Source organism: Uranotaenia lowii, chromosome 3 (assembly GCF_029784155.1).
Source record: "Uranotaenia lowii strain MFRU-FL chromosome 3, ASM2978415v1, whole genome shotgun sequence".
NCBI classification, from domain to species: domain Eukaryota; kingdom Metazoa; phylum Arthropoda; class Insecta; order Diptera; family Culicidae; genus Uranotaenia; species Uranotaenia lowii.
Genome location: NC_073693.1, coordinates 159,552,145 through 159,577,030, shown reverse-complemented (window position 1 = coordinate 159,577,030; position 24,886 = coordinate 159,552,145). Strand labels below are relative to the sequence as shown.

The 24,886-nt window shown below is 32.9% G+C and overlaps 1 protein-coding gene across 2 annotated transcripts in view; it reads left to right on the top strand.

Moving 5' to 3' along the window:
* The window catches only part of LOC129755136 (uncharacterized), an 824,173-nt gene that overhangs the window by 231,873 nt on the left and 567,414 nt on the right, over nucleotides 1-24,886 (top strand). The window contains exon 4 of one of the 2 annotated variants that reach the window (XM_055751488.1): nucleotides 12,218-12,235. The exons of the other annotated variant lie outside the window; for it this stretch is intronic. The gene's annotated coding sequence lies outside the window, so the exon portion shown is untranslated. The remainder of the gene's footprint in view (nucleotides 1-12,217; nucleotides 12,236-24,886) is intronic. 2 annotated transcript variants of the gene reach the window in all.

Here is a 24,886-nt window from a genome sequence, read left to right as displayed (position 1 = left end):
AACCGCGAAGGAAGGTATAATATGAAATTGTACGGAATCTCTAACATCTGAAGATGAATGCTTAGTTTTTATTGTAGCCCAAATTTCAGAAGTTGAAACTTATAAAAATCCCAAACACTCTTCTTCCGTATGAATTGTCCATCAGTGTCATTAGATTGATAATGTATTGAACGGTCAACGAGACGCGATGGGTTTCGGATTCCAAACCGGATTCAGCTTTGCTTTCCACTGAAATCAATAGCTAAGTGAACGATTTTTCTGCAAGCATTCCAATTTCCTCAGTAACAGGGCACGTCTTGGATCCATTGGACGCCACCTTTCCCCTTTCCCCAAAATTGGATCCTCAACTGGATTCATTTCCCCGGTGTGGCAAGGCAAGGGTCAGCCATTTCTCGTTGTGACCATCATCTGGCTGAACCCATCCGGAAGCGATCTTATCGGAAGCCGCAGAATGTTAACCTCATGCACACCCCCGACTCATACATTTTCACACGACGCCGTACACATACACTCACACACAATCACTTTACCCATCGACTTAAATATTTCCCAGACCCAAATCCCTTCCTGAGCTCCAGCAGAATTGCAAAGCGTCAATGTGTAGCTGGATGGATGATTGCCTTTTCATAGTAACGTTGCTCCATCCATACATACTCATATGAAGTTAAAGAGATGATATATGATGGGTGGTTGTGGACGTGTGTATGTGTGAAGGTACCCAATCCGTTTGGTGTAACCCCCAAGGGTTTCGGTTTTTCAAGAGCGAAATCAAATTCGACCCACGTAATGAAAATTGATGGAAAATTCGTGATTTTACGCTGCCAGCAAATCAATCTTTAGCAGTTAATGTTTCGTAAATTTTAATGATATCGTCAAGGGTATCATAATCGGTTTGCGGAGTCAATTTCCATCAGCAGTGTGGCCCGAAATTCGATGATCTCGTCTCATCCTGATGGGACAGCAAAAGCAAGCCAATCCGAGCGTAACTTTGGATAAATTAGGATTAATTCTAGTCGAAGTCAAAGTTCACCATCAGCAGTTCGGTTCCTTAAAGCTAACGAACATAAACTTTTATCGGCAAAACATTAAGCAGCTTTGTCTAGACACGTATAAATGTTTGTTAATTTCCTAGGCGTGAATTTGCGAAGCCATCATAAAACATCTTCCTATCGACTTGGTTAGGTATCTACATACGTGGTTTTGTGGCCACACGTCTGTCTTCTATTTAGCGCAATATCAACTTGCGTATCTTGACTTGGTCAGTCCCAGACGAATCAATGCTAAACCAAGGTCATTTTCGCAAAGCTATTTGAATTTCCAATTCCGCAATCCCGGGGGAGATGGAAACGACAACGCCACTACTATTTAATGTGGTTAACCGGACGCAGGTTTTCTCATCTAAAAGAGATCCCGGAGTAAATTACTTTTCTCGGTACAGCTATAACTGGCTGATGCCTCTGTTGCCAACAGGTTGGTTGGTTGTAAAATGACTGATGCAACTTTGTTTCTATGAAATTAATTATACGCGATTACATTGGACCTGGGGCCTTGGCGTTGTTTAGTAGCCGACGAGCTAGGGACGAGAAAACTACAGGTGAGTTGAGGTCAATATAATTTGAAACTATTTGTTGAAATTCAGCTTAACAAAGTTGACACTCAGAATGATTTGCCATGGCTTGAAAAAAAGAAACTAATATAATTTTCATTTTATATTTATGGAATTTCTCTCTTTAATTTTGCTAAGTTCTAAGAGCTTTAATAATTCCTGATTCCCAAGGAATTTTCCTCATCTTATCAAGAAGGTTTTTTTTGCTTCTTTAGAAGTTTTATACTTAAATCTGTTGTCTTTTTTTTTCAAATATGTCTTTATTCGTACCAATTCATCATTACATTTATATTACATTATTACATTAAATTAGGTGTTCAGTTCATTAATGAACTGTCCACAGCCCTATAATTTATTAATCACTAAAATTTATTTATTCGACTTAAATTTGCAAGGCACAATCAAGTATTTTTATGTAGAAGAACATCCTGTAGTGTCAAAATTTTTTTTTAAACTTACAACTAAAAACTATCCTAAAATTAAACTAATTATAAAGAGAACGAATCTCTGCGATGGAAGACTGCATCGATTTGCCTCTGAAGTTGGAGATGATTTTGTTGGCGATCTCTTCGATCGATTCAATGCCCGCAATCCGATGGAGATCTTCGGTGCTGTGCCAAGATGGAAGCCGCAAAATCGTTTTCAGAACCTTGTTCTGAATCCTCTGGATGGCTTTCTTCCTCGTCGCGCAGCAGCTAGACCAAATCGGAACTGCATACATTATCGCTGCTCGGAACACCTGCTTATAAATAAGCATCTTATTTTTCAGGCACAATCGGGATTTCCTGTTGATGAGAGAATAAAGAGATTTAGTGTATTTATTACATTTAGATTGAATATCATCAATGTGATTTTTAAAAGTAAGATTCCGATCAAGTGTGAGTCCAAGTACTTCACGTGATCAGACCATTCTAATGAAACCCCATTTAAAGTTATGGAATGATTTTTATTAGGTTTTAAAAATTTAGCTCTTGGCTTATGGGGAAATAAAATAAGTTGAGTTTTGGAAGCGTTAGGAGAAATTTTCCACATTTTCAAGTAATTCAAAAAGGAATTTAAATTTTGTTGCAATCTACTGCGTACCACCCGTAAATTCCGACCTTTGGCTGAAAGCAAAGTATCATCAGCAAATAATCTTCTACCTTTTCCTTCTGGTACATCAGGAAGATCAGAAGTAAAAATATTGTATAAGATTGGCCCAAGTATACTACCCTGAGGGACACCAGCTCTAATGGGTGTCCTTTCAGAGCATGAATTTTGATAGCTTACTTGTAAGGTTCGGCTAGTCAAATAATTTTGAATAATTTTGGTGAGATATACAGGAAAATCAAATCGAGCTAATTTAGCTACTAAACCTTTGTGCCAAACACTGTCAAAAGCTTTTTCAATATCAAGAAGAGCAACACCAGTTGAATAACCTTCAGATTTGCTAGCGTTAATCATATTAGTTACACTCAAAAGTTGATGTGTAGTAGAATGTCCATGACGAAAACCAAATTGTTCTTCAGGGAAAATAGAATTCTGATTAATGTGAATCATCATTCTATTCAAAATAACTCTCTCAAATAGTTTACTTAAAGAAGGGAGAAAACTAATTGGTCGATAACTTGAAGGCTCTGAAGCACTTTTTCCAGGTTTCAAAATTGGAGTTACTTTGGCATTTTTCCATTTATTTGAAAAATAAGTCAAGTGAAAACATTTATTAAAGATTTTAACTAAAAATTTAAAAGTATTTCAGCCATATTTTTAATAAGAATATAGAAAATCCCGTCTTTCCCCGAAGCTTTCATATTTTTAAATTTTTTGAAAATCAATTTAAGTTCATCAATATTTGTCTCACAAGAACTTTCAAATACATTTCACTTAGAAAGAATATCATCAAATTCAAGGGAAATTTGAGCATCAATTGGACTTACAACGTTTAAATTAAAATCATGAGCAGACTCAAATTGTTGGGCTAATTTTTGAGCTATTTCATTAGTTGAAAGATGTTTATCTCCATCCTTCAAAGTAGGAATTGGCTTCTGGGGCTTTTTCAGAATTTTAGTTTATTTCCAAAATGTCTTTGAGTAGGGTTTCTTGTCCTCTATTGCTTTGGCAAAATTTTCATTACGAATGAAATTTAAACGACGTTTGATCTCTTTTTGAAGGTCGCAATAAATAAATTTCAAATAAGGATCCCTAGTACGTTGATATTGGCGTCGACGAATGTTGTTCAGTCGTATCAAAAACTGAAGATCATCATCGATCAAAGGTTGATTAAATTTATGTTTAACTTTAGGTATTGAAACGGCTTTAGCATTGACTATTGAAATAGTAAAATTTTCTTCAGCCAAATCAATATCTTCTATTGAATTCAGTGGAACGTTTACATCCAAATTACGTTCAATAAAATTCATATATCGCTCCCAGTCAGCTTTTTGAAAGTTAAAAGTTGATTTTAAAGGGTTTTCAATGGGACTTTGGGATAAAGAAAATGTTACTGGAAGGTGGTCTGAATCGAGGTCCGCATGAGAAACTAATATTTATAATGCTCGCCTAAATCCTTTAGAACCAAATCAATTGTGGAGGGATTTCTAATTGAAGAAAAACAAGTACGCCCATTAGGATATTCAACAGTATAATAACCTGAAAGGCAGTCATTAAATAAATTTATTCCCATTAGAATTTGATGAAATATTATTCCAATATCAGTGTTTGCATTAAAGTCACCAATAATACAAAAAATAGACTTTTTTTTCTGGTGAGTTTTCGTAAATCTCCTTTAAAAAAAATTTCTATTCACCGCTACATTGGAAAGGCAAATAAGCGGAAATAATTTTAAATTTCTCATAAAAGTTTCTAATTCAATTCCAATTATTTATAAGACTTTTGTATTGAAAGAAGGTAGAAGTCTAAATTTGAGACGATTATTGATGACAATAGCTACACCCCCACCTTTTCGATCAAGTTGATAATTTTGCAAAATTTTAAAGAAAGCATTGCTTTTCTAGTTATTGTCCGGCTTTAAAAAAGTTTCAGTGATGGCATAGGTATATTTTGAGTTTTCAAAAATAAGAAGGACTCATCTTGATTAGCCAGCAAAGATCTTGCGTTCCAATTCGTAATATTTAAACATCTATTTGGATTCATGAGGGAATCGTAAAGTCATTATAATTTTGTTGGCATAATTAAAAGAAGTTTGGAAAGCTTCAAACATTGAATTTGCTTTCAACATAAGTTGCAGCTTTCAACATAAGTTGCACCATTTCCACTAAATTTTGATTCAAAAATTTAATTTTTCCTCAGTAATCTCACCCAAACCAACAAAATTGTTAGGATTAGAAAATGAAGGAGAAGAACAGGTATTTGAATTTTAATTTTGGGGATTTTCCCAAGCCTTTGCATGAACGTTGAGACTTGGTTTTTTCCATTAGTTATACTCGAAGCAGGAAACCCATTTTCAACCACCTCTGAGAACGTTAAACAACGAGTCTGTGGTGCAAAATCAGCACAGGTAACATTAAAATCACTTCTTGCATTACCATGACGAAATTCTAAAGTAGGCCGAGGCTGACCGCGAACAGGCAGATTGTTTGCCGGCCTGGGGGAACTTTGATCACCGGGGGTTACTTTGATCAACATGAAATTTTTGCAGATAATCATTATTAATTAAGTATAAAGTTAAAATATCTGAAAACTGTTTACTACGTTTGAAAGCCTATAAATTTAGTTTCAAATAAGCTGAATTTGATTTTTATTAGGAAATTTTTCATATTTCTTAAAATGTAATTCTAAAACCTTAAAATATCTGGTTTTTCGAAGGCTCACAAACAAACATCTCTCCTGATCAAATTTAAGCATTTAGGAGCAAATGGGTTGTTTTATGTGAAAGTTCAACTTTTTTTTTGTTTCAGATTAGTTTAAGTGTTATTTTGATGGTAATTTGGTGATAATTTTTGGATATTGAAAAAAAACAGTCATTTTCCATGAAAATAAGATAATAGGGTTTAAGCCCGGATAAGAAAAATGGCTTAAACCCTATTAAATGGTTACGTTTGAAAAAGAAAAAAAAAACATGGGAACAGTGTGAGGACCTAGGAAATTGCGTGAAGGCAAAATTTCATTTCTATTTGAGGCCTAAAAATTTTGTGAAATGTTTACAATTTTTACCCCTAGATGTATGTAGCAACACTGTCCATCTTATGATTATGAATGTTTTTGAAAACAAAACGTTGGAAAAATCAGTTCAGTCTTCACAAAATTTACTGTTAATGAAGTTTTAAGCCTTCTGTGCTAAATGGCACCACAACAATAATTTTGAAAATGTTGAGGTACGTAAAACCCATACTGATCAAAGTTACCCGATTCATAATTTCACCCCTGGTTTTGTAACAAATATTTGATTATAACCACAAATGTCATTTAAATTTACTGCAATCAAATTTACAAAAAATCAACCCCTTCCAAAATATTAAAAAATGAATGGAAAAAGTGATCAAAGTTCCCCCAGTTTACGGTACCTAATAGGATTTTTCTGAGTGAAGGAATGATATCCAGCGCAATTCGCACACTTGAAAAAATCTGTTTGTTGTTTATCATCACCAAAAAGGCATTTAGATTTTTCATGATCAAATGAGCCGCAAAGCAGGCATCTGGCATTCATTCTACAATTTTTAGTACCATGACAAAAAGCTTGACAACGACTGTAAACAATGTTCGAGTACTACATTGAAATCGCCTACTGGATTGAAAAAAGAATATCATAGCTGCGAAAGACAGGAATCTCGCTAGTAGAAAAAGCGTCGCTAGTCCTACTGTCGTTATTCGGTTTGGTGCTATGCACATAATATTCTACTCCTTTGCTTGCGTATGTATTAGTAGGCCAACCAAAAATAGTTTTAGAAATCCACAAAAACGTAGTGAAAATTTTTAAAATATTAGTTTTCTAGACTAATAATAACTTATAATTTTAAAATTCAGTAAAAAGATATAAAAATGCAAAATTGCAATTGCAATTTGCAATTCATAAAAAGCTTATGCGGATAGTAAACATATTTCAAACGTGGATTTTTTATTGTATGTTTGTATGTATGTATGTATGGTTCCCCCCTGTAGGGATGAGATTAAGGATATGCAGAAAATAAATCAAATTTAATTAAAAATAAAATAAAATAATAGTTGTATTCGGCAACACTGAAGGTAAATTAAAAAAAAATAAATTTCTATGGCAACGTTTGCTATTTTGGCAACACTAGACAAACAAAGAAAACAAACAAAACAAAGTCAGTCATTGATCTTATCTTGTGAGCGACAGACGTGTCTAAGTGAATCTCTCAATTGAGATTCGTAAAATCACGACACCCCCATCCTTTGAATTACTTCTAGGGTTTCCACGGCCGAAGATTCGTCGAGAGAAAGCATCCAATCTTCAGAGACAATGGTTGGCAATCCACTCCGCTTGCAATAGTCTCTTCAGATTAACCCCAGATGCATTCCCTCTGAAATATATAATTATTTATATAATGAAACACATCTTACCTGTCGGCAACTTAAGGGATTCGAACCCAAAAGTTTTCTTACCGATACCGGGAATCGAACCCAGTATGACTGGGTTACCAGACTCGTGCCAGCCTATCCAGTAGACCACATCAGCGCTCATTTTGAAAGTGGATTTTTTATTGAGTGAAAAAAATTGCTAATAACTATTTTTGTAGGATCTAAAATAAAGTAGCATCCATTAAAAGTTGTAACAAGTCATATTTTTTTTATTTTTACAACTACAAAACTGCTAAATTTCCAAAGATAAACTGTCTCGTAGTCAAAAATTGAAAGCTTTTGAACCTAAATTTAACTAATTGCCACACAAGATATTTAAAAAAAATGCCACTGATTTCTATTTCTGAACAATAAGACCCCTCAATTTTCAATACATTGTAATTTTATTTCAAATCCAGTACATATCGTTCGAAATTTCATAACTTATTTTGACCCTGCGTTTACACGGCTCTTTCGATTAAGGTTAAGCGCAATGCTATACCTTTTCATCTATCTATCTTGGGCAGGAGTATGAAACGTTTTAAGATTTCTTCATGTATCGTGATTCGTGTGACCAAGATCTATTTACTAAGTTTTAATGAATCTCGTTTTTAAACTTTTTTTTTCCTCACATTTAAGCTTTTTTTGCCTTGATGGCATTGGAGATGAAAGCTCAAATCTGAGAAAAAATAGCTTAAACCTGAAAAAAAAGGTTAAATCTGAGAGATGTTCTTCACACGGCTCTATAATGTTGCTTTCGGGTGGATATCTTACCCAGTGCACCATCTGAGTCGGCCAGCAAACGAAAGTTTATTGTGATACTTAGTGCTTCTGCCACCGCTGATTATCAAAACGGACTCCAATAGAAGTTGCTAAAAATTGAAATCTTTGCATTCATAGAAATTTTCTCTTGTGATGGCAGAAAAAAAAGAGTTACATTTCTTAAACAAAGTTGAAATCATCTAGGAAGAATCCTAAATACAATTTTAGCTGAAGACAATAAATTCATTTTCAAATCAGTTTTGGGTTTTAATTGAACTGAAATTTAAGATAGTTGGTAGAAGAATTTAATTTAAAATGTTGATCAATATGTTAAAAAAAACCAAAAGAAACTGAACACCGGAAATCAAACATACACTCCGAGCACGCCAACCCAAACTAGTACCCACTTTCGAGACCCTTCTCAATCTTTCGGAAGGGCAGTTTCATTAAAAGGTTCAGAAGATTTCAGTTTATCACGTATATCCATAGCTGAAAGTGAGTGGATCCCCACTTCGTTCCACGATAGTGGTCGACCACCGCCAGCTGATTTTCAGATTTCAATCTTCGGCCAACCAGCGTCCATTAGTACGGAATCCCTAGATTTCTGATACCTTTGGCTAGCTGGATTGGATACATGACCTATGTATGTTACTTTTCATATAGGATCCAAACTAGTGAAACTTATACGGGGAAATATGCTATCTGGTTGTGTTACATCGATGGCTTTTAATTACGTTGCTGTTGGCTTAAGTCTTTAGAAATGGTTGCTTAAGAATTGTGACAGAGTTCTAAGCACTTGTACAACCTTGTGCTGGTATATTACAACATGAATGAATTTTTAATCCAATCAGTTGAGAATAGTTGTTGACAGTAGAGAGTGAAACTTCCATCTTGGTAAGCGAAAAGTATTTTCAAAAAAGGAAGAATCCACCCACAGCTTTATGACTGACTGAGCCTTCAAGAAAACTATTCAAACCGTCATCGAATAATTATGAATGAGTGCTTCAAGTGACGTTCAATGGCTTTAAAAATACATATGACCCATTCCAGCGTGACGTCACAACGTTTGCAAAATAATTTTTTGGTATATTGTATGTAAGTTTTACAGGTCATATCGCACATTGTTAAAAATTGTACATTATAAGGTCAAAATTTAATTCTCTACAATTTGAAACCAAAAGTATTTGTATAGAATCAATAGTAAACAAAATATAAGCAAAAGGAATCGTGACGTCACAACGCGCCTCTTTTTCCACTTTTCAGTTTTTTATACAACGCCGCATTTTTCTGCTCTTCTATTTGATCAAATTTTATGAAAATTTCAGGAAAGTATCGATTCATTACAACAAACAAATCGCTGTTTTTGATTTTTTCAAATTTTGATTTCAATTTATTTTAGGGCGATTCAGTTTCGTGACGTCACAACGCACCATTTTTTTCAAGCAGGGTTTTGCAAAGCGTTGTGACGTCACGAAATTTTATGGTTAGCTACATGAAATAAATCAAAGTATAATCTTAAAATTAATGCTTAATTTACTAAAAATGCTCAAAAACTCAATAAATAATGTGATTTGGTGATGAAATCGATCCATTTATTCCCAAAAATTAAAAGGAATTAAATCTCAAAGGCCCATATAAGCAAGCATATAAGGTTTGCAACACTGCTCACATCAATTTTATTCGAAGTTTTTTTGTGCGATCATGTGAATATTATTTAGGACAGAACTAATACTAGGAAATATTTATTCGTAAAAGCGTTGAAATATGTTTCTGAATCTTTTCAATCTTTAATTGCAAAGGAAAGGAAAAAAAAAACGATAATTTCAAAGCCTTCGATCTTTTCAAAGATAGTTAATCGACACTGGAGTGCCTAAATCAGCCATCTAATGAAAATCTTATCAGTTGCAAGCTTAAATAGATTCTAGGCCTAACACAAAGTCCAGTGCCAAATTTGGGGATTGGCCTACGGAAATAGAGGGCACAATGATCCTAAAATTTGTATGGAATTATGAGAAATTGGGTTTGGAAGGACATGAAAACCAAGTTATGCACCAATTTCTGAAGTCCCTATCGGCTGATTTGTTTTAATTATAGTCATTCACAAAACCTTCATTGTGACAAATAGTTTATCTCAAGATCCCATTTCGACAATGGTTTAGTTTAAAAGGTTTTTGAGTTTCAAAAATTAGCTTCTGATGGGTCAAATACAAAAAAAATACCTGAATGATCGTTAATCGACGCTTATTTTGAACGTTATAGCGTTTTGAGCGAAACGCGTTCCTCAGATGAAATATTGTCATAATAAGAGCTTTAAAATATTCAAATTAAAAGAAAAATTGGTTGATAAAGACCTAAATTATTGACGGAAAACGGTTTTTTTTTATCATGCCGAACAAAATCTACATAATTCCATACAGTCTTCAGGTGCGTTGCGCAACCTCTTTCCTTAGAATAATTTGACCCAAATTTTGCATGAGACCTTGTGCTAGTACATATTTGAATTTATTTAATTTTGTAATTCAGTTCAAAGTCTCTTTTGTGAGATTTTATGTGAACACGGGGTTCGATTTGGATTTTCTAGTGACATTCTTTGAGGTGGAAATTTCAATAAGTGCAGTTTTTTTTTATTAAAATAATGTAATTAATTTTAATAATTAATTTTCTATGAAAATCTTATGAATTTTTTAATAAGAAAATTAATCTAATAAGTTTACCATGTTCAAAGATTTTTTTAATCTCATTACATTTATTTCATGGAACTTATTTTGTTTGAACATAATGCCAGAAAGAAATAGAAGCTACTAGCGGCGTTTTTCATTCTAACATAGATATATGAAGAACTTGATGTTTTGCAAGATTTTTATTCAAATCACAGATAACTACCTGCTTTATGATTCACAAATATTTTTTTACAAAATCGATGAGGATTTCATTTGTTTGAAAGTTTGATTACTCTTGAATCAAGCGTTTTAAAGCGCTGTTTTATATGTTTTATTAGAAATGATTAAAAACTACTGAGTTAATGCAAAAAATAAACTAGTTTCTTTAAAAACTTGATAATAGAATTCGTTTATTGAAGCACATTGTTGTGTTGAACTTGTATTGAAGAAATACTATCGTAGTGTTGAAGTAAATAGTCTTGAACGTTTTCGAATATAAGTAAATAAATTTTCGTGACGTCACAACGCATTCTTTACCCGGGTGCAACTCACAACCTGCTAAACCGATTTTCAATCTTTAAATTGCATTAAATTCCACTCAAAAAGTTTGAAGAGACCTCCAATTTTCGACAATATGTGAAATTTCAGAAAATCACAAATTTAAAAACAGTAGAATTTTCGTGACGTCACAACGCTTCAAAATAGATACCTTTATCAACGATTCTGGAGCGTAAACTTGCAGTGATTGTTATTTATCTTATATCATGCTTAAAAGATGGCTTTTTTACCATCATTTTGCAATTATTGTTTTTGACATAGCTAGATTTTTGACAAAGTTATGTTATAAATAAAAAATATTTGCAAAAATGAATTTAATTTAATACTAAAATTTTTAAATTTCAACGTTAACATACGCAATTCTAAAAAAAGGTAGCTGAAAATCTTTTAATGGAAAATGACACTCAAGAAATGACCTTTCTAACGCTATGTAATTTATTTTTGGATAATGAAAAATAAAAATCGGTTCTCCAGTTGAGGGGTGCTTGGAATGGGTCATATACATATGTAGATACGTGTGTTTATCAAATCATAGAAAAATTACAGAAACCCACTGACGGACACTACCAGTTTCAAACTTCTCTTGCTCACAGTCTTCGGAACATAAGATTAAAATAACTTTTGCGACTTTAGTTTTAATGTTGCTGTTAATTTTCAACTTACTATCCGAAGTTTCTCTCCATCCTGAATGATATATTGTGATTAGTGCCGGTGAAATTCAATGTCAGTTTTACTCTGAAGTAAACCCAAAAGAAAGAAACCATTTGTGTCTGGCAATGATAATTATATTTTTATCCCTTTGGGATGCGGTAAGATAAATGCTCTTGATCTCTGTCCGTTACTGAGATGTTTGCTTGATCTATCGATTACAAGTAAAATCCATGCTTTTCCCATTAATGTTCTGGCAAGGAAACTAATCACTTTGGTAGATTGGGTGTATGGTCAGAGAAAATCCGAAGGGTTTACAAATGTCTTGCTTCCGAAGTGATAACGGTGATTGTGTTTTCTAAATGAGACTTTTGTTCCTGTTACCCAAATAAATATTCTTACATTGATATTTGAAAAAAAACTGTGCATTAACTTTTCTAATTAATCCTTTTTTTTAACTTTTCAGATTATGCATCATTAATGAGTAAGTAATCTTACAGGCTATTTGCATCAATCGATCGATCGAGCCTTCACCACCTTCTGGATACTAGAAAAATGTATGAAATAGATAAAAAAAAAACAATGTTAAAAAATATCATAATTTTTTTCGACTCACGAAAATGCTTCCTGTTCATCTACGATTTCATAAATCGTTTCAACTTTTGAAGCATATCAACTTGAAATAACACGCTGTCAGAAAATGTAAAAAACCGGCGAGTTGATTAATTTTTCCAAAAATATAAGAAGAAAAAAAGAAAATGGGATCAAATATCCTCATTCTTCCCTAAAGTTTATGAACCAAAAAAGACTTGTGAAAAAATTGAAAAGAAATCGATTTTGAAAAATCTTTTAAGAAAATCAACATAGATAAAACTTTCCTAAACACAAATTTTTACTTAAAAAGTCTTATAAATCAAAGGAAGAATAGTCTGATGACAAAAATGAAAAAAGTAACAAAAATGACAAAAATGACAAAAATGACAAAAATTACAAAAATGACAAAAATGACAAAAATGACAAAAATGACAAAAATGACAAAAATGACAAAAATGACAAAAATGACAAAAATGACAAAAATGACAAAAATGACAAAAATGACAAAAATGACAAAAATGACAAAAATGACAAAAATGACAAAAATGACAAAAATGACAAAAATGACAAAAATGACAAAAATGACAAAAATGACAAAAATGACAAAAATGACAAAAATGACAAAAATGACAAAACCTGACAAAAATGACATAAATGACAAAAAATGACAAAAATGACACAAATGACAAAAATGACAAAAATGACAAAAATGACAAAAATGACAAAAATGACAAAAATGACAAAAATGACAAAAATGACAAAAATGACAAAAATGACAAAAATGACAAAAATGACAAAAATGACAAAAATGACAAAAATGACAAAAATGACAAAAATGACAGAAATGACAAAAATGACAAAAATGACAAAAATGACAAAAATGACAAAAATGACAAAAATGACAAAAATGACAAAAATGACAAAAATGACAAAAATGACAAAAATGACAAAAATGACAAAAATGACAAAAATGACAAAAATGACAAAAATGACAAAAATGACAAAAATGACAAAAATGACAAAAATGACAAAAATGACAAAAATGACAAAAATGACAAAAATGACAAAAATGACAAAAATGACAAAAATGACAAAAATGACAAAAATGACAAAAATGACAAAAATGACAAAAATGACAAAAATGACAAAAATGACAAAAATGACAAAAATGACAAAAATGACAAAAATGACAAAAATGACAAAAATGACAAAAATGACAAAAATGACAAAAATGACAAAAATGACAAAAATGACAAAAATGACAAAAATGACAAAAATGATAAAAATGCCAAAAATGGCAAAAATGACAAAAATGACAAAAATGACAAAAATGACAAAAATGACAAAAATGACAAAAATGACAAAAATGACAAAAATGACAAAAATGACAAAAATGACAAAAATGACAAAAATGACAAAAATGACAAAAATGACAAAAATGACAAAAATGACAAAAATGACAAAAATGACAAAAATGACAAAAATGACAAAAATGACAAAAATGACAAAAATGACAAAAATGACAAAAATGACAAAAATGACAAAAATGACAAAAATGACAAAAATGACAAAAATGACAAAAATGACAAAAATGACAAAAATGACAAAAATGACAAAAATGACAAAAATGACAAAAATGACAAAAATGACAAAAATGACAAAAATGACAAAAATGACAAAAATGACAAAAATGACAAAAATGACAAAAATGACAAAAATGACAAAAATGACAAAAATGACAAAAATGACAAAAATGACAAAAATGACAAAAATGACAAAAATGACAAAAATGACAAAAATGACAAAAATGACAAAAATGACAAAAATGACAAAAATGACAAAAATGACAAAAATGACAAAAATGACAAAAATGACAAAAATGACAAAAATGACAAAAATGACAAAAATGACAAAAATGACAAAAATGGCAAAAATGACAAAAATGACAAAAATGACAAAAATGACAAAAATGACAAAAATGACAAAAATGACAAAAATGACAAAAATGACAAAAATGACAAAAATGACAAAAATGACAAAAATGACAAAAATGACAAAAATGACAAAAATGACAAAAATGACAAAAATGACAAAAATGACAAAAATGATAAAAATGGCAAAAATGGCAAAAATGACAAAAATGACAAAAATGACAAAAATGACAAAAATGACAAAAATGATAAAAATGACAAAAATGACAAAAATGACAAAAATGACAAAAATGACAAAAATAACAAAAATGACAAAAATGACAAAAATGACAAAAATGACAAAAATGACAAAAATGACAAAAATGACAAAAATGACAAAAATGACAAAAATGACAAAAATGACAAAAATGACAAAAATGACAAAAATGACAAAAATGACAAACATGACAAAAATGACAAAAATGACAAAAATGACAAAAATGACAAAAATGACAAAAATTTAAAAAAATTACAAATATTTCATAAATTACAAAAATTATTTAAAACTACAAATATTACAAAAATAAATTTCAGTTGTATACTACACATTAATATATTTCTTCAATTTTTACTCTGACCTGAATACTAAATATGGCACTGAAAAGAATGAATTATTATTTGATTTACTACAATTTTTAACAATTCAATTTTTAACCCTAAATAAAGTTTTGTTTATTTAATATCAATTTGCTGCAGAGTTGATACATCCGCGTTATGAAACATATTAGTTTTTCAATTCAGACTTGGATTCTAATATCTTCAAAGCAGTTTTGAAAACTTAAAAGTGAATTGAGAATCTGAATATGAATATTAAGCTAACTTAAAAGCTAGGAATCTGGATATTGGTTAAACATTGTTTATTATGATAAAATTTAATTAATTTCGTAATTATTTTTGAAATCTCGAAATAAAAGGGAATATTCAAGCCTCAACTGTTCAGCTGGGATGAGTTTCAGTGTTACGTTCCGAATAATCAAAGTGGTGGGACAGTGTGGTCAGTTTCGGTGTGTTGCGATCTGTCCACGGCTAAAATAATTCAAGAGTTCTACTCAGAACTAAAGCCAAAACCTCGAAATCTTATTCCAGATCCACAATTATTTTGCAGTTTTTCAAAAAAAAATTTCAGTTGTTGGTAGAAATTGAGTTCGAATTTTAATAAAATAAGACTTGTTCACCAGATTGCACAGATTTTGGCCGACTTTGTTTCCATTATTTGCGAAATCAACAGAAAATTTTGAAATATTCTTCAAAAATATTCTACGTCACGGTGTCTTTCGAAGAAGGATTAAAAGAAAAAAATACAGTAACGCTAATTTTTGCATTGGCAGAAAGTAGAGCTTTTCAAGGTTCATTTTCACCAAAAATTAGAATATTCTGTCGGTGACCCCCATACAAAATATTTTTTTGATAATTTTCTATTTAAATTCTTCAAAAAATAAATATATTTTTAGTGTTTTATATTTTTAGAGGTGCCATTATCCTAAGTTTTTTTTTCAATACTTTTGAATTGAACTAATAACTCAACAATGTCATGAAAAACTTTGAAAAAAAATATTTTTTTTTAAACAAGTTACAGAGCTGTTTAAACCAAAAAATTCTTCAAAAGTATATTCTAACCCTAAAATTTAAAATTTGGCTGGCAAATCCTGTCAGAAGTCTGAGATGGTCAGTTTATTTGAAATTATTAGAATTATCTGAAATAATATGAATCCATTTGAATCCTTTATTTTTAAACTGGAGAGAATTTTATTTAAAAAAAAAACTCAGCGTTTTTAGACTGGAAAGAATTTTATTTTAAAAAAAATCTCAATGATCAACAAAATCCGTTAACACTAGGAATCGCTATAACTTTTTTTGATAACGCTTATCGTGATGCGATCTGGAGTAGAAATGTTTGCCTTAGTTTAGGCTGAGAAAAAAATAATAAGATAATGAATATGGTAAAGTAAACGATACGTTAAAAACAATTTTAGAAGAGAAATCAGTTTTTGAACTTCTCATAAGTTAAATGTCTCGAAATTCCATTCGCACTTTAGACTCAAGACAAATCGCTGCAGCAGTTCAATCAAGCTTAAATTTTGCTTGTAACTGTCTTTTGATAGATTAGCGTTATATGCCTGGAGTTTCAGTTAACTTTTCTATTTTTATTTTTTTTCTCGCCGAATTTTTGTACCCCTGCGGTACTCTGTAATTCTTCCTTAATTAAGCATTAATGTTACAATGCAATAATCTAAACCTCTACAATTTTGTACCAATTATGGTAAAACTATAGAAATCATTGGTTTGAATAAACCATAAAAATCGAAAAAAAAACAAAAAAAAGCATAGATGTGGTCTAAAACTGTCAATAAAATTGAAATTTATCTTGAAAAAAACTCGTTTTTCATCGCTTTGTTATTCATGAAATTGAACAATATCAACAGTACTTCAATTCTTAAGCAAAAATAAAGTTCAAATTATTGATAGAAAATTTATTCAAATTCAATTTGAGAAAGATAAATTTTAAAATTGATGTTATGTAGCAGAAAATAAACGAATTTCAGTGCAAGTACTTTAACTTTTAACTTAATTTTATATTTTAACTTTTATTGAAAACTGGTCTGCTTAGATATGTTCAAATTTAATCTGAGGTAAACAAAATTCAAAAATGCCATAAACGAGTGGTATCATAAAGAATAAGATTTTTGTTTTCTAAAGTGCGTATCCATATGCATTAGAGCCTGGAAATATTGTGGAAATATTTCAAAGAACAATTTTGGAAAAAAGAAGAGATTTTTTATATTTTGTTGGAAACAAAACAAATGGTGTTGGACTGTTCTCATTCATGTATCATAAAATTTATTTTAACCAGAATTAGTTCTCCAAGATATTTCTGAAAATCCAAATCACTTATCTTTCCAGTAGTAGACAGTGGTTCAGAATTTAGAAAACTTGAATAAAATAAGAAAAAAAATATGTTTTAATGATAAAAGTTACTATTCCATTGCCCTGGAATAATTCCACAGATAAACATGTCTAAATATAGACTACAAATCTTCAAAAACCAAAACGTATGGGGACTCACCGACCAAATATTTTAATTTTGCTTGAGAAAGACTCAGAAAAACGCCAAATTTTCCATTTCTGAAAAAAAAGTTACTGTATTTTTTGTTTTAAACATCTTCTATAAACACACCGTGACGTATTTTGCGATCAAATTGTCAGAGCAAATTTTATCAATATTAATACCAACGATTTTTCAGAAACTTGAAATATGATTTAAATTTTACTGATGTGTTTTGAAATTCAAAAAAAGGTTTTTAAGTGTTTTTCTTCATTATTTTTATTAAATAATTTTTATATAAAAAAATTGTTAGAATTACTCTAGATTTTGTGGATCCAAATTTGATTATAAATATGAAATTCAATTTCTGTGATCAGATTTCAGGTTCTTTATGTATGTTGGTAATCCACCATGGGTGCACGGATTCACCGCAGTTTCTGCCAAAGTATGGGTTCACATACATTCCTTAGATTATTAAGTTCGACAAATCTCCAATGCAGCGCGCCACCATACCCGGACCCCATGGCTTCGTATGAACTGTTATGTGGTGAACGTATTGCGTGTGTTGATGTAGGTATATTTTGGAAGAACGAATCAATCAGGTGGGCTAGTTTACTTACAGGTATTCCGGCATCCGTGTATATACCTGGCCAGCTGGCAACTGATTGAACATTCCAATTGTATAGTCAGTTATATAATGAAACACCTCTTACCTGTCGGCCCGCTTATGGAATTCGAACCCAAAAGTTTTTCTTGCCGATACCGGGAATCGAACCCAGTACGCCTGGCGTACCAATACCAGACTCGCGCCAGCATATCCACTAGTCCACATCGGCGCTATCAGATTTCAGGTTCTATATTCCAGTAAATGAAATCCAGTTTGGATCATCATTGGAAATAAACCTGATTCGAATTTTGGTTTTATATTTGAAGTCTCAACTAGATGTATTTTCCATATTCAAAACTCATCATTTCGAACTGTAAAAAATTAAAATAACAACTAGGTACTACAATATTTCAACTTTTAATTATTTCGCAGCTTTGCAACTCAAGATGATATGGTAATGGTAATTAAAAATTGAAAAATCCGAAACAGTTTCATCAATAAGATTTACAAATTGAATTTCAAATAAATAAGTTATGAAAGAATTCATATTGGAAGATGAAAATTCAGAGTTCAAATCAGTTTCTGGTTAAGGATTTTGATACAAATTTTGCTTGTTGGTTCCTTATTTAAAAAAAATTATCTTTTGAAATTAAGACTTAGTTAGACTAAGACTAAGTAATCAGTTTCGGAATTCAGATTTTACACTCAGGTTCAAAAGGCGGAATTCAGATCTGGAATTCAGCTCGAAGTTAAATTTTGTAATCAAGATAAACATATCAATTGTTGCGACGATTACGGCCCCCCTCTCACTAACACCACACGAAAGTGAAAGTGAATAGTTTGCACAAAAAAACTTTATGATTTTAATGCCTTAATAAAACTTCTTATATTAAAAATAAAATAATAAACATATCAATTTGAAAATTTCGTTAAGGAGGCAAATAGCAGGAAATCGCAATATCATAGTTTTTATTCTAGATTCAAAATTTAAATTTCATATTTAATCAGAATCAGTTTGGAAACAAGGGAATCTTAATATAAAATATTTTTTTAAGAATTTTATTGGTCAAAGAACTTGTACTTTATCTACAAGCAAAAATTGAGCTGTATTATTGTAGAGTAGTAGAATGAATCTGATTTGAACTGAAAACACAAACTCTTACTTTTATTTCTAAGTATCATTTGCATTCCTTATACATTATAGAAAGATCGTATGAAAGTTGAAAAAACATTGTTTACCTACCAAAGTAGAGGCAATATACATAAAGTCCATTTATTTCTTAAGCGACGAAAACTACACCAATTGGGCGTTATCCGACACCTTATTCGTACCTATCGTAGGAATGCTATAATGAGAGGCCCGACACGCTCCCGGTTCTAAGCGTGTGGCTTAAGCGCTCCTCCCGAATGGTAAGCCACCTGCCCATGCTAGGGGTTCGGATCGTTGGACGAGACCCAACCCTCTACTTGGAGCGGGAAAGAAGGATTCTTATTGGATTCACGGCCAATCTCCGCAGTAAAGGAGCAACAAATGAATCAACTACGAACAACGAACAAATTGAAACCCTCTTTCCGTTTACCCTAATCTTCTCATCATCACAAATATAGTCATTAATTTATTACAATCGTGTTTTTATTGTATTTTGTTCTGTGTGTTGTGTGAATTTTACATAGTATTGTTTGGCTTTTTTCCCTCTTCAAATTCATTATGGCAGTGCATTTAGTGGAGACGCTTGGTTTCTGCTGAACTGATCAGGTCCGATTCAATATGAATTTTTCCATCTTAATTAAAATTTTCTTATCCGTGGGTGATGAAATGGCTACTTTAATCGGCTCGCCCATCCGCCCACGTTAGTCTATCAAAATAACGCGACCGACTAGCTTTCCACTAGCGCAACGAAAACGGCTAGAGTAGCGTATACTAGGGAAAGTGATACACTGTACAGCAATCACTAATGTAGTAAGTAGGGCTTATTATGAGTACTCACTTAGTCCGATAGCTATTTGGCGGGTTTTTGGTGAAAACTTCTACCCCACCAGTTTAGCTACGTCCTTGAAAGTAACTATCGCTCTCCCGGTTGACGGGCTGTGCAGGTAGCTAGGACGGGGGTCTAGAATAATTTTTGCTTGGCCGGTAGCGCCTTAGCAATTGGGCTGTTACGTGGGGTGCCCGCTGGATATATCTTTGCAAGTAAAGTTGCTCTGGTGGGGGTGGAGGACTAATGAAACATCGTGGCTGAAGTAACTGACGGGCTTGTTGTCAGCCACTAACGACGCATGCGAACCCGAAACACCGTTCCAAATCTGGCTGGCGGTGTCGTTAGTGATTCACGTGGGGATGTTGGTGGTTTGTGGCCGGAAACTGTCTCCCAGATAGGTGTGAAAAGCCTCCCGAAAAAGGTCATTCACCTGGCGCAAAAAGGAATGTGGTTGGTGATCTAAAGCAGGACAGTATCTTAAACCACATGTTTTGAACCAGAAACGTGTCGATCTATTTCAATGATGATTTCAATGATGGTTCAATTGGGGTGGAGCCTCAACTGAAGCTCAAGACTTAACAAGTTTTTTTTTCAAATTTGTTGCTTTTTAGTCTTCCACAAAACAATATCATCGTAATGATTGGTAGCGCTGCGTTTGAGTTACTTGCGCGTTCTGTACCATTCTCATCTACAGGCCATTGTAGTCTAGCGATACCGTGCGTACTCATTTAAGCCTATAGTATGCACTCTTTGAATGTTTCAATAAACATTATTTTTGTCGTTAACACAGTTGTTAAACACTGAGCGTGATAAGTGCCTTTGAGTATGCCAATTGTGATCAATAGGTACAAAATTAAAATATTCGTACAAGAATACTTCAAAAGAAAATTCATAATTGTCATGTAAGTTATATAACCTTCAAAACATTGGACATTGGACATGTGATTGAATTTAAATATCTCGGTGCCATTCCAGATAACACGAAACTTGAAGAATCCCGCTTATCCGAGCTCCAGTTATTCAAGTTTCCGCTTTATCCGAACCACCATTTTCATACAAAGTCCATGTAAAGTTGTGTTTTATCATCGCAATGTATTCTTAAATTAATAAATCAAGCAAAAGGGTAGGGTTTGTCAATGTATTTCGTTCAACCCTAGTTTTCACTTATTCACTTATCGGGCAAGCGGGGTTCTACTGTACATCCTATTGCATACCAGCCGGGCGCAAAGCTCGAGAAATATATGGATCTTGTGTCAAACTGATGTCTGGGATAACGCGGAGGCTTAGAACATTGGAGATCGGAAAAGTGGGGTTCTACTGTTTAACTTTTCTCCTGACTTTTTGGATAAATAATCTCAATGCACCCTTTTTTATGTTGTGGTGGGATACGGTAACCCTATTCTAGTCTGCATATTCGACCCATGTTCTTTTCAAGTTGGTTTTATTACTTGATCATTAAGATGAAACCATTTATCCACAATTCATTCAAAGGATCTCGTGTCCTACATTGTACTCTTCTCTAGGGAGCTTAAAAATTTCATATTAGCATCCATAAAGATCCTAATGCAAGTTTCACTGGTCCATGCTAAGCTGTGTACTTTAAAATGGAGATTCTTTCTCACCATCAGCCAAACATTGCCAAGCAAGATGGAGCGCGTTTATTGATTCAGTCTTTGTGAGGAGTCAGCATCCCACTCAGTCACTTCAGAGGGCGAGCCTTTTGGGGTGCAAGAAGCATAGAGCACATGCATAGTTAATAAGCGCAATTCGTTTCGCTTTCTTGGCCAAATCGTGAGCATGTGATTTTCGGTAGAAGCTTGGAAAGGGTTTGGTACTTCAGCATCTAGTTACTTATCCCTATCCTACTTACTCGTCCAATCCTTTGCAAAACAACGACGACGACGACCGAAGGATAGATACCTACTTGTTCTCGAGAACAGATTGAATTTGCGAAAGCATGCACCGGAATAAGGGTGCCGTGCCATCAACCGGATTACTCGAGCACTCTTTACTTACGAATATAAATTCCATTCGGGAGAGCTGCCGGAAAATTTCGCTGCCATAGAGTGGAGAGAAACACTTTGGCTCGGCGCCCGACTTTACAACTGTTTACGGTATGCAAAAGACAATCGGCCATTTTAACAAAGGTTCTTTTATTTATGGGGCAAATAACCAAATCAGTGGCTGTGGAAATTGGTCGATTACCCCTTTGCTCCATAAATAAAGTAAAAAGGTTGGTTTTAGAAACATGCACAGCACTTCAACAGTTTTCGAAATGCAACAGGCAATCACCGAAAGCAAGAACCATCCGTTTAGAGGTGGACTCTTGCACTTTTAAACTGGGTGCATTTTGTCCTTCGTGGCCGTCCAAGATAAGTGTGATACTGTATTTCTTTTTTTAAGGGTGCTCAACCCAAAAAAAGGGATTTCTTGTTTTGTTGGGTAATGTCAAAAATGTTTTTATTGAAAAGTTTTTTTTCCCTTAAAGATTTGCCCATTCGTTATCGGAGTTTTGTAGGTCGAATGTATTCCGTACCAAACAAGAACAGAAAGATACTTTCCGGAAGCAGAACCGGAATGGATTGCCCAGAAACATGTTCCCAGCTGTTGAAGTTCTCGCAATGGAAATGGGATAACCGATTTCATATGCCAGTGAGACTCTTTGAAGCAAAGTGTAGAGGCCAGCAGATGTATTTCTCTGATGCCAGAAGAAGAAATGTGTGTGTGTTTGAAAAATTTCAAAACGACTAGCAACCGGAAAACAATAAACTGGTCCAGTAAGGAATAGTAAACGTACAATTGTAGTTAGGTATCTGCATTTTTTCCCCAAGAAGCAACCAAGTGTGATCAAACTAGAAAGAAATTTACAATTCGAAACGCCCAAGCTGCGAGCTTAGGATTTATGCTTTACGATTTAGAATGTTTTCATCCCTATGCTTAGATGGGATTCAAAGTGGGTGGAATAGAAATGAAGCCTGATTAAAGCCGTCCAGAGCTCACAAAAGGTGCATCTTGCAAACCCACAGCTTGAGCTCTGCTGCATCATACGGCCAGTTAACTCGAAAATAAATGGAAACTAAACAGAAAGAAAGGGCAAAATTGTGTTCTTTCGAGTGATTACCCGTACACAGAGGACGGTACAAAATGCTATGAAAGACATCGCTCATACATGTACACAATCAAAGGTTGAATGGTGACAATGGCAAAGGATTCAACAATGGTAAACATTTTCTGTGCTCAATCTATTGCTTGTGTGAGCTGCGATTGTCATTTTGAAAATTTTTGTTTTGTGTTCATATAGGAAATAAATAAAATAAAAACACATAGCCACTAATAATGTGAACATAAATAGAGGCTATGCACAAAGTAAGAAACAATTATTAAGGGTTAGTGGAATATCGAATTGGTTCTCAATGAGACACTACGAAAAACAATCCATAATGTTTTTTTTAAGAATCTATACAGTACCAGTATACGAGCTATAATTTTAGCACCTATTATCTTTTATTGCGGTTTCAGCTAGTGATCACATGAGTGTTTAGAAAAGCTTTAGTCGAAAATACTAAAAAACTACACGTTTGGTTATTGTGTTGAAGAAAAGTGGAAATAGTGAAACCATGAGCTTGTAGAAACGTGAATTTAAGTGCTAAAATGATCCACTAAGATTTTGCTGCGCGTATAGAAATTATATTTTCACCACCTCAGCAAAGTTTATTGCTTCATTACGAGCTGCTTATCGTATCTATTTTAAAATTGATACAGAGAACCTAGATCAACCGTGAGTTCCAAGCGTTTTATGCAATTCATGCAAAACATTCTCAGCATGATTGATGGCTGGTGCAGGTTATGAACTTATTAATATTTTTGGTGTTATACTTTTTTTTTGTGAATAACAATATTTAACATAGCTAAATTATTAATAAAACTCAGTCGCTATTTGTCATTCGATGCACCCACGAAGTGCCGCAAACCTTCGTGTCATACAAATGATTGCTATTTTTGTTTAACAAAGGTGCAACAACTAGGCCGTCATAAAAAAGTTGAGTATACACAGGTAGCATCAGTGGTGAAATGAATCGCACATTCTGGGAAGATAGTGAATATTCTTCGAAGATGGTGAATATTCTAGAAAAGCTCCAGATTTAGATGAAGGAATATTGAACCCAGAAAGAAAACCTAGACTATACACACAATCAGATCTGAATGATTTGGTTAGAGATTTAGATCAATCAAAACAAAAATCGGAGATATAGACATCTCGATTGAATAAAAGAAACTTTCAAAGTTAAGGTAACCACTCAAAGAAATCGTCATAAAAGGTTCGCAAAATATAATGCTATTACAGACAAGGTGTGTTTTTGTAAAAAAAACAAGGCTTTTTGAGGAATTTGGTCAGCATATTTTTTTTGTTTCGATTAAAGTCGTTTTAAAATTTCGTTTTTATCATTCGAGACTTAGGTGAGCATTATGACCCAGTTGAACGGCGTTTGTAGACAGTAGTAAACAAAGCTTAAAGGCTGTCTTACTACATGAAGGAAGTAACAAATCTTCGATTCATTTAGCCCATGCCGTCAACCTGAAAGAGACTCTGTTACTTGGCTTAATCAAATACAAAGATCACAAATGGAAAATTTTCTTCAGCAAGGTTACACCAAATACATGTGTTTTTTTTTAAGTAAACGGGTTAGCCGAGCAGGTGATGAGCATTACGCCAAAACGCAATAACTTCTCCATTGGAAAGGAAAATGTTAAGTGTAATTCACTTGTTGAATTATACTTCCACCACTGCGCATGAACTTGGGACTTTTAAAAAAAAATTAAATCAATGGAAAAGAAGGACTTGCATTCAAGCATTTGAAAATAGTTTTCCCAAACTTGTCGGACGTGAAAATAAAAGAGAGCATATTTGTGGGCCCACAAATAAAAAAAATTGACCAACGAC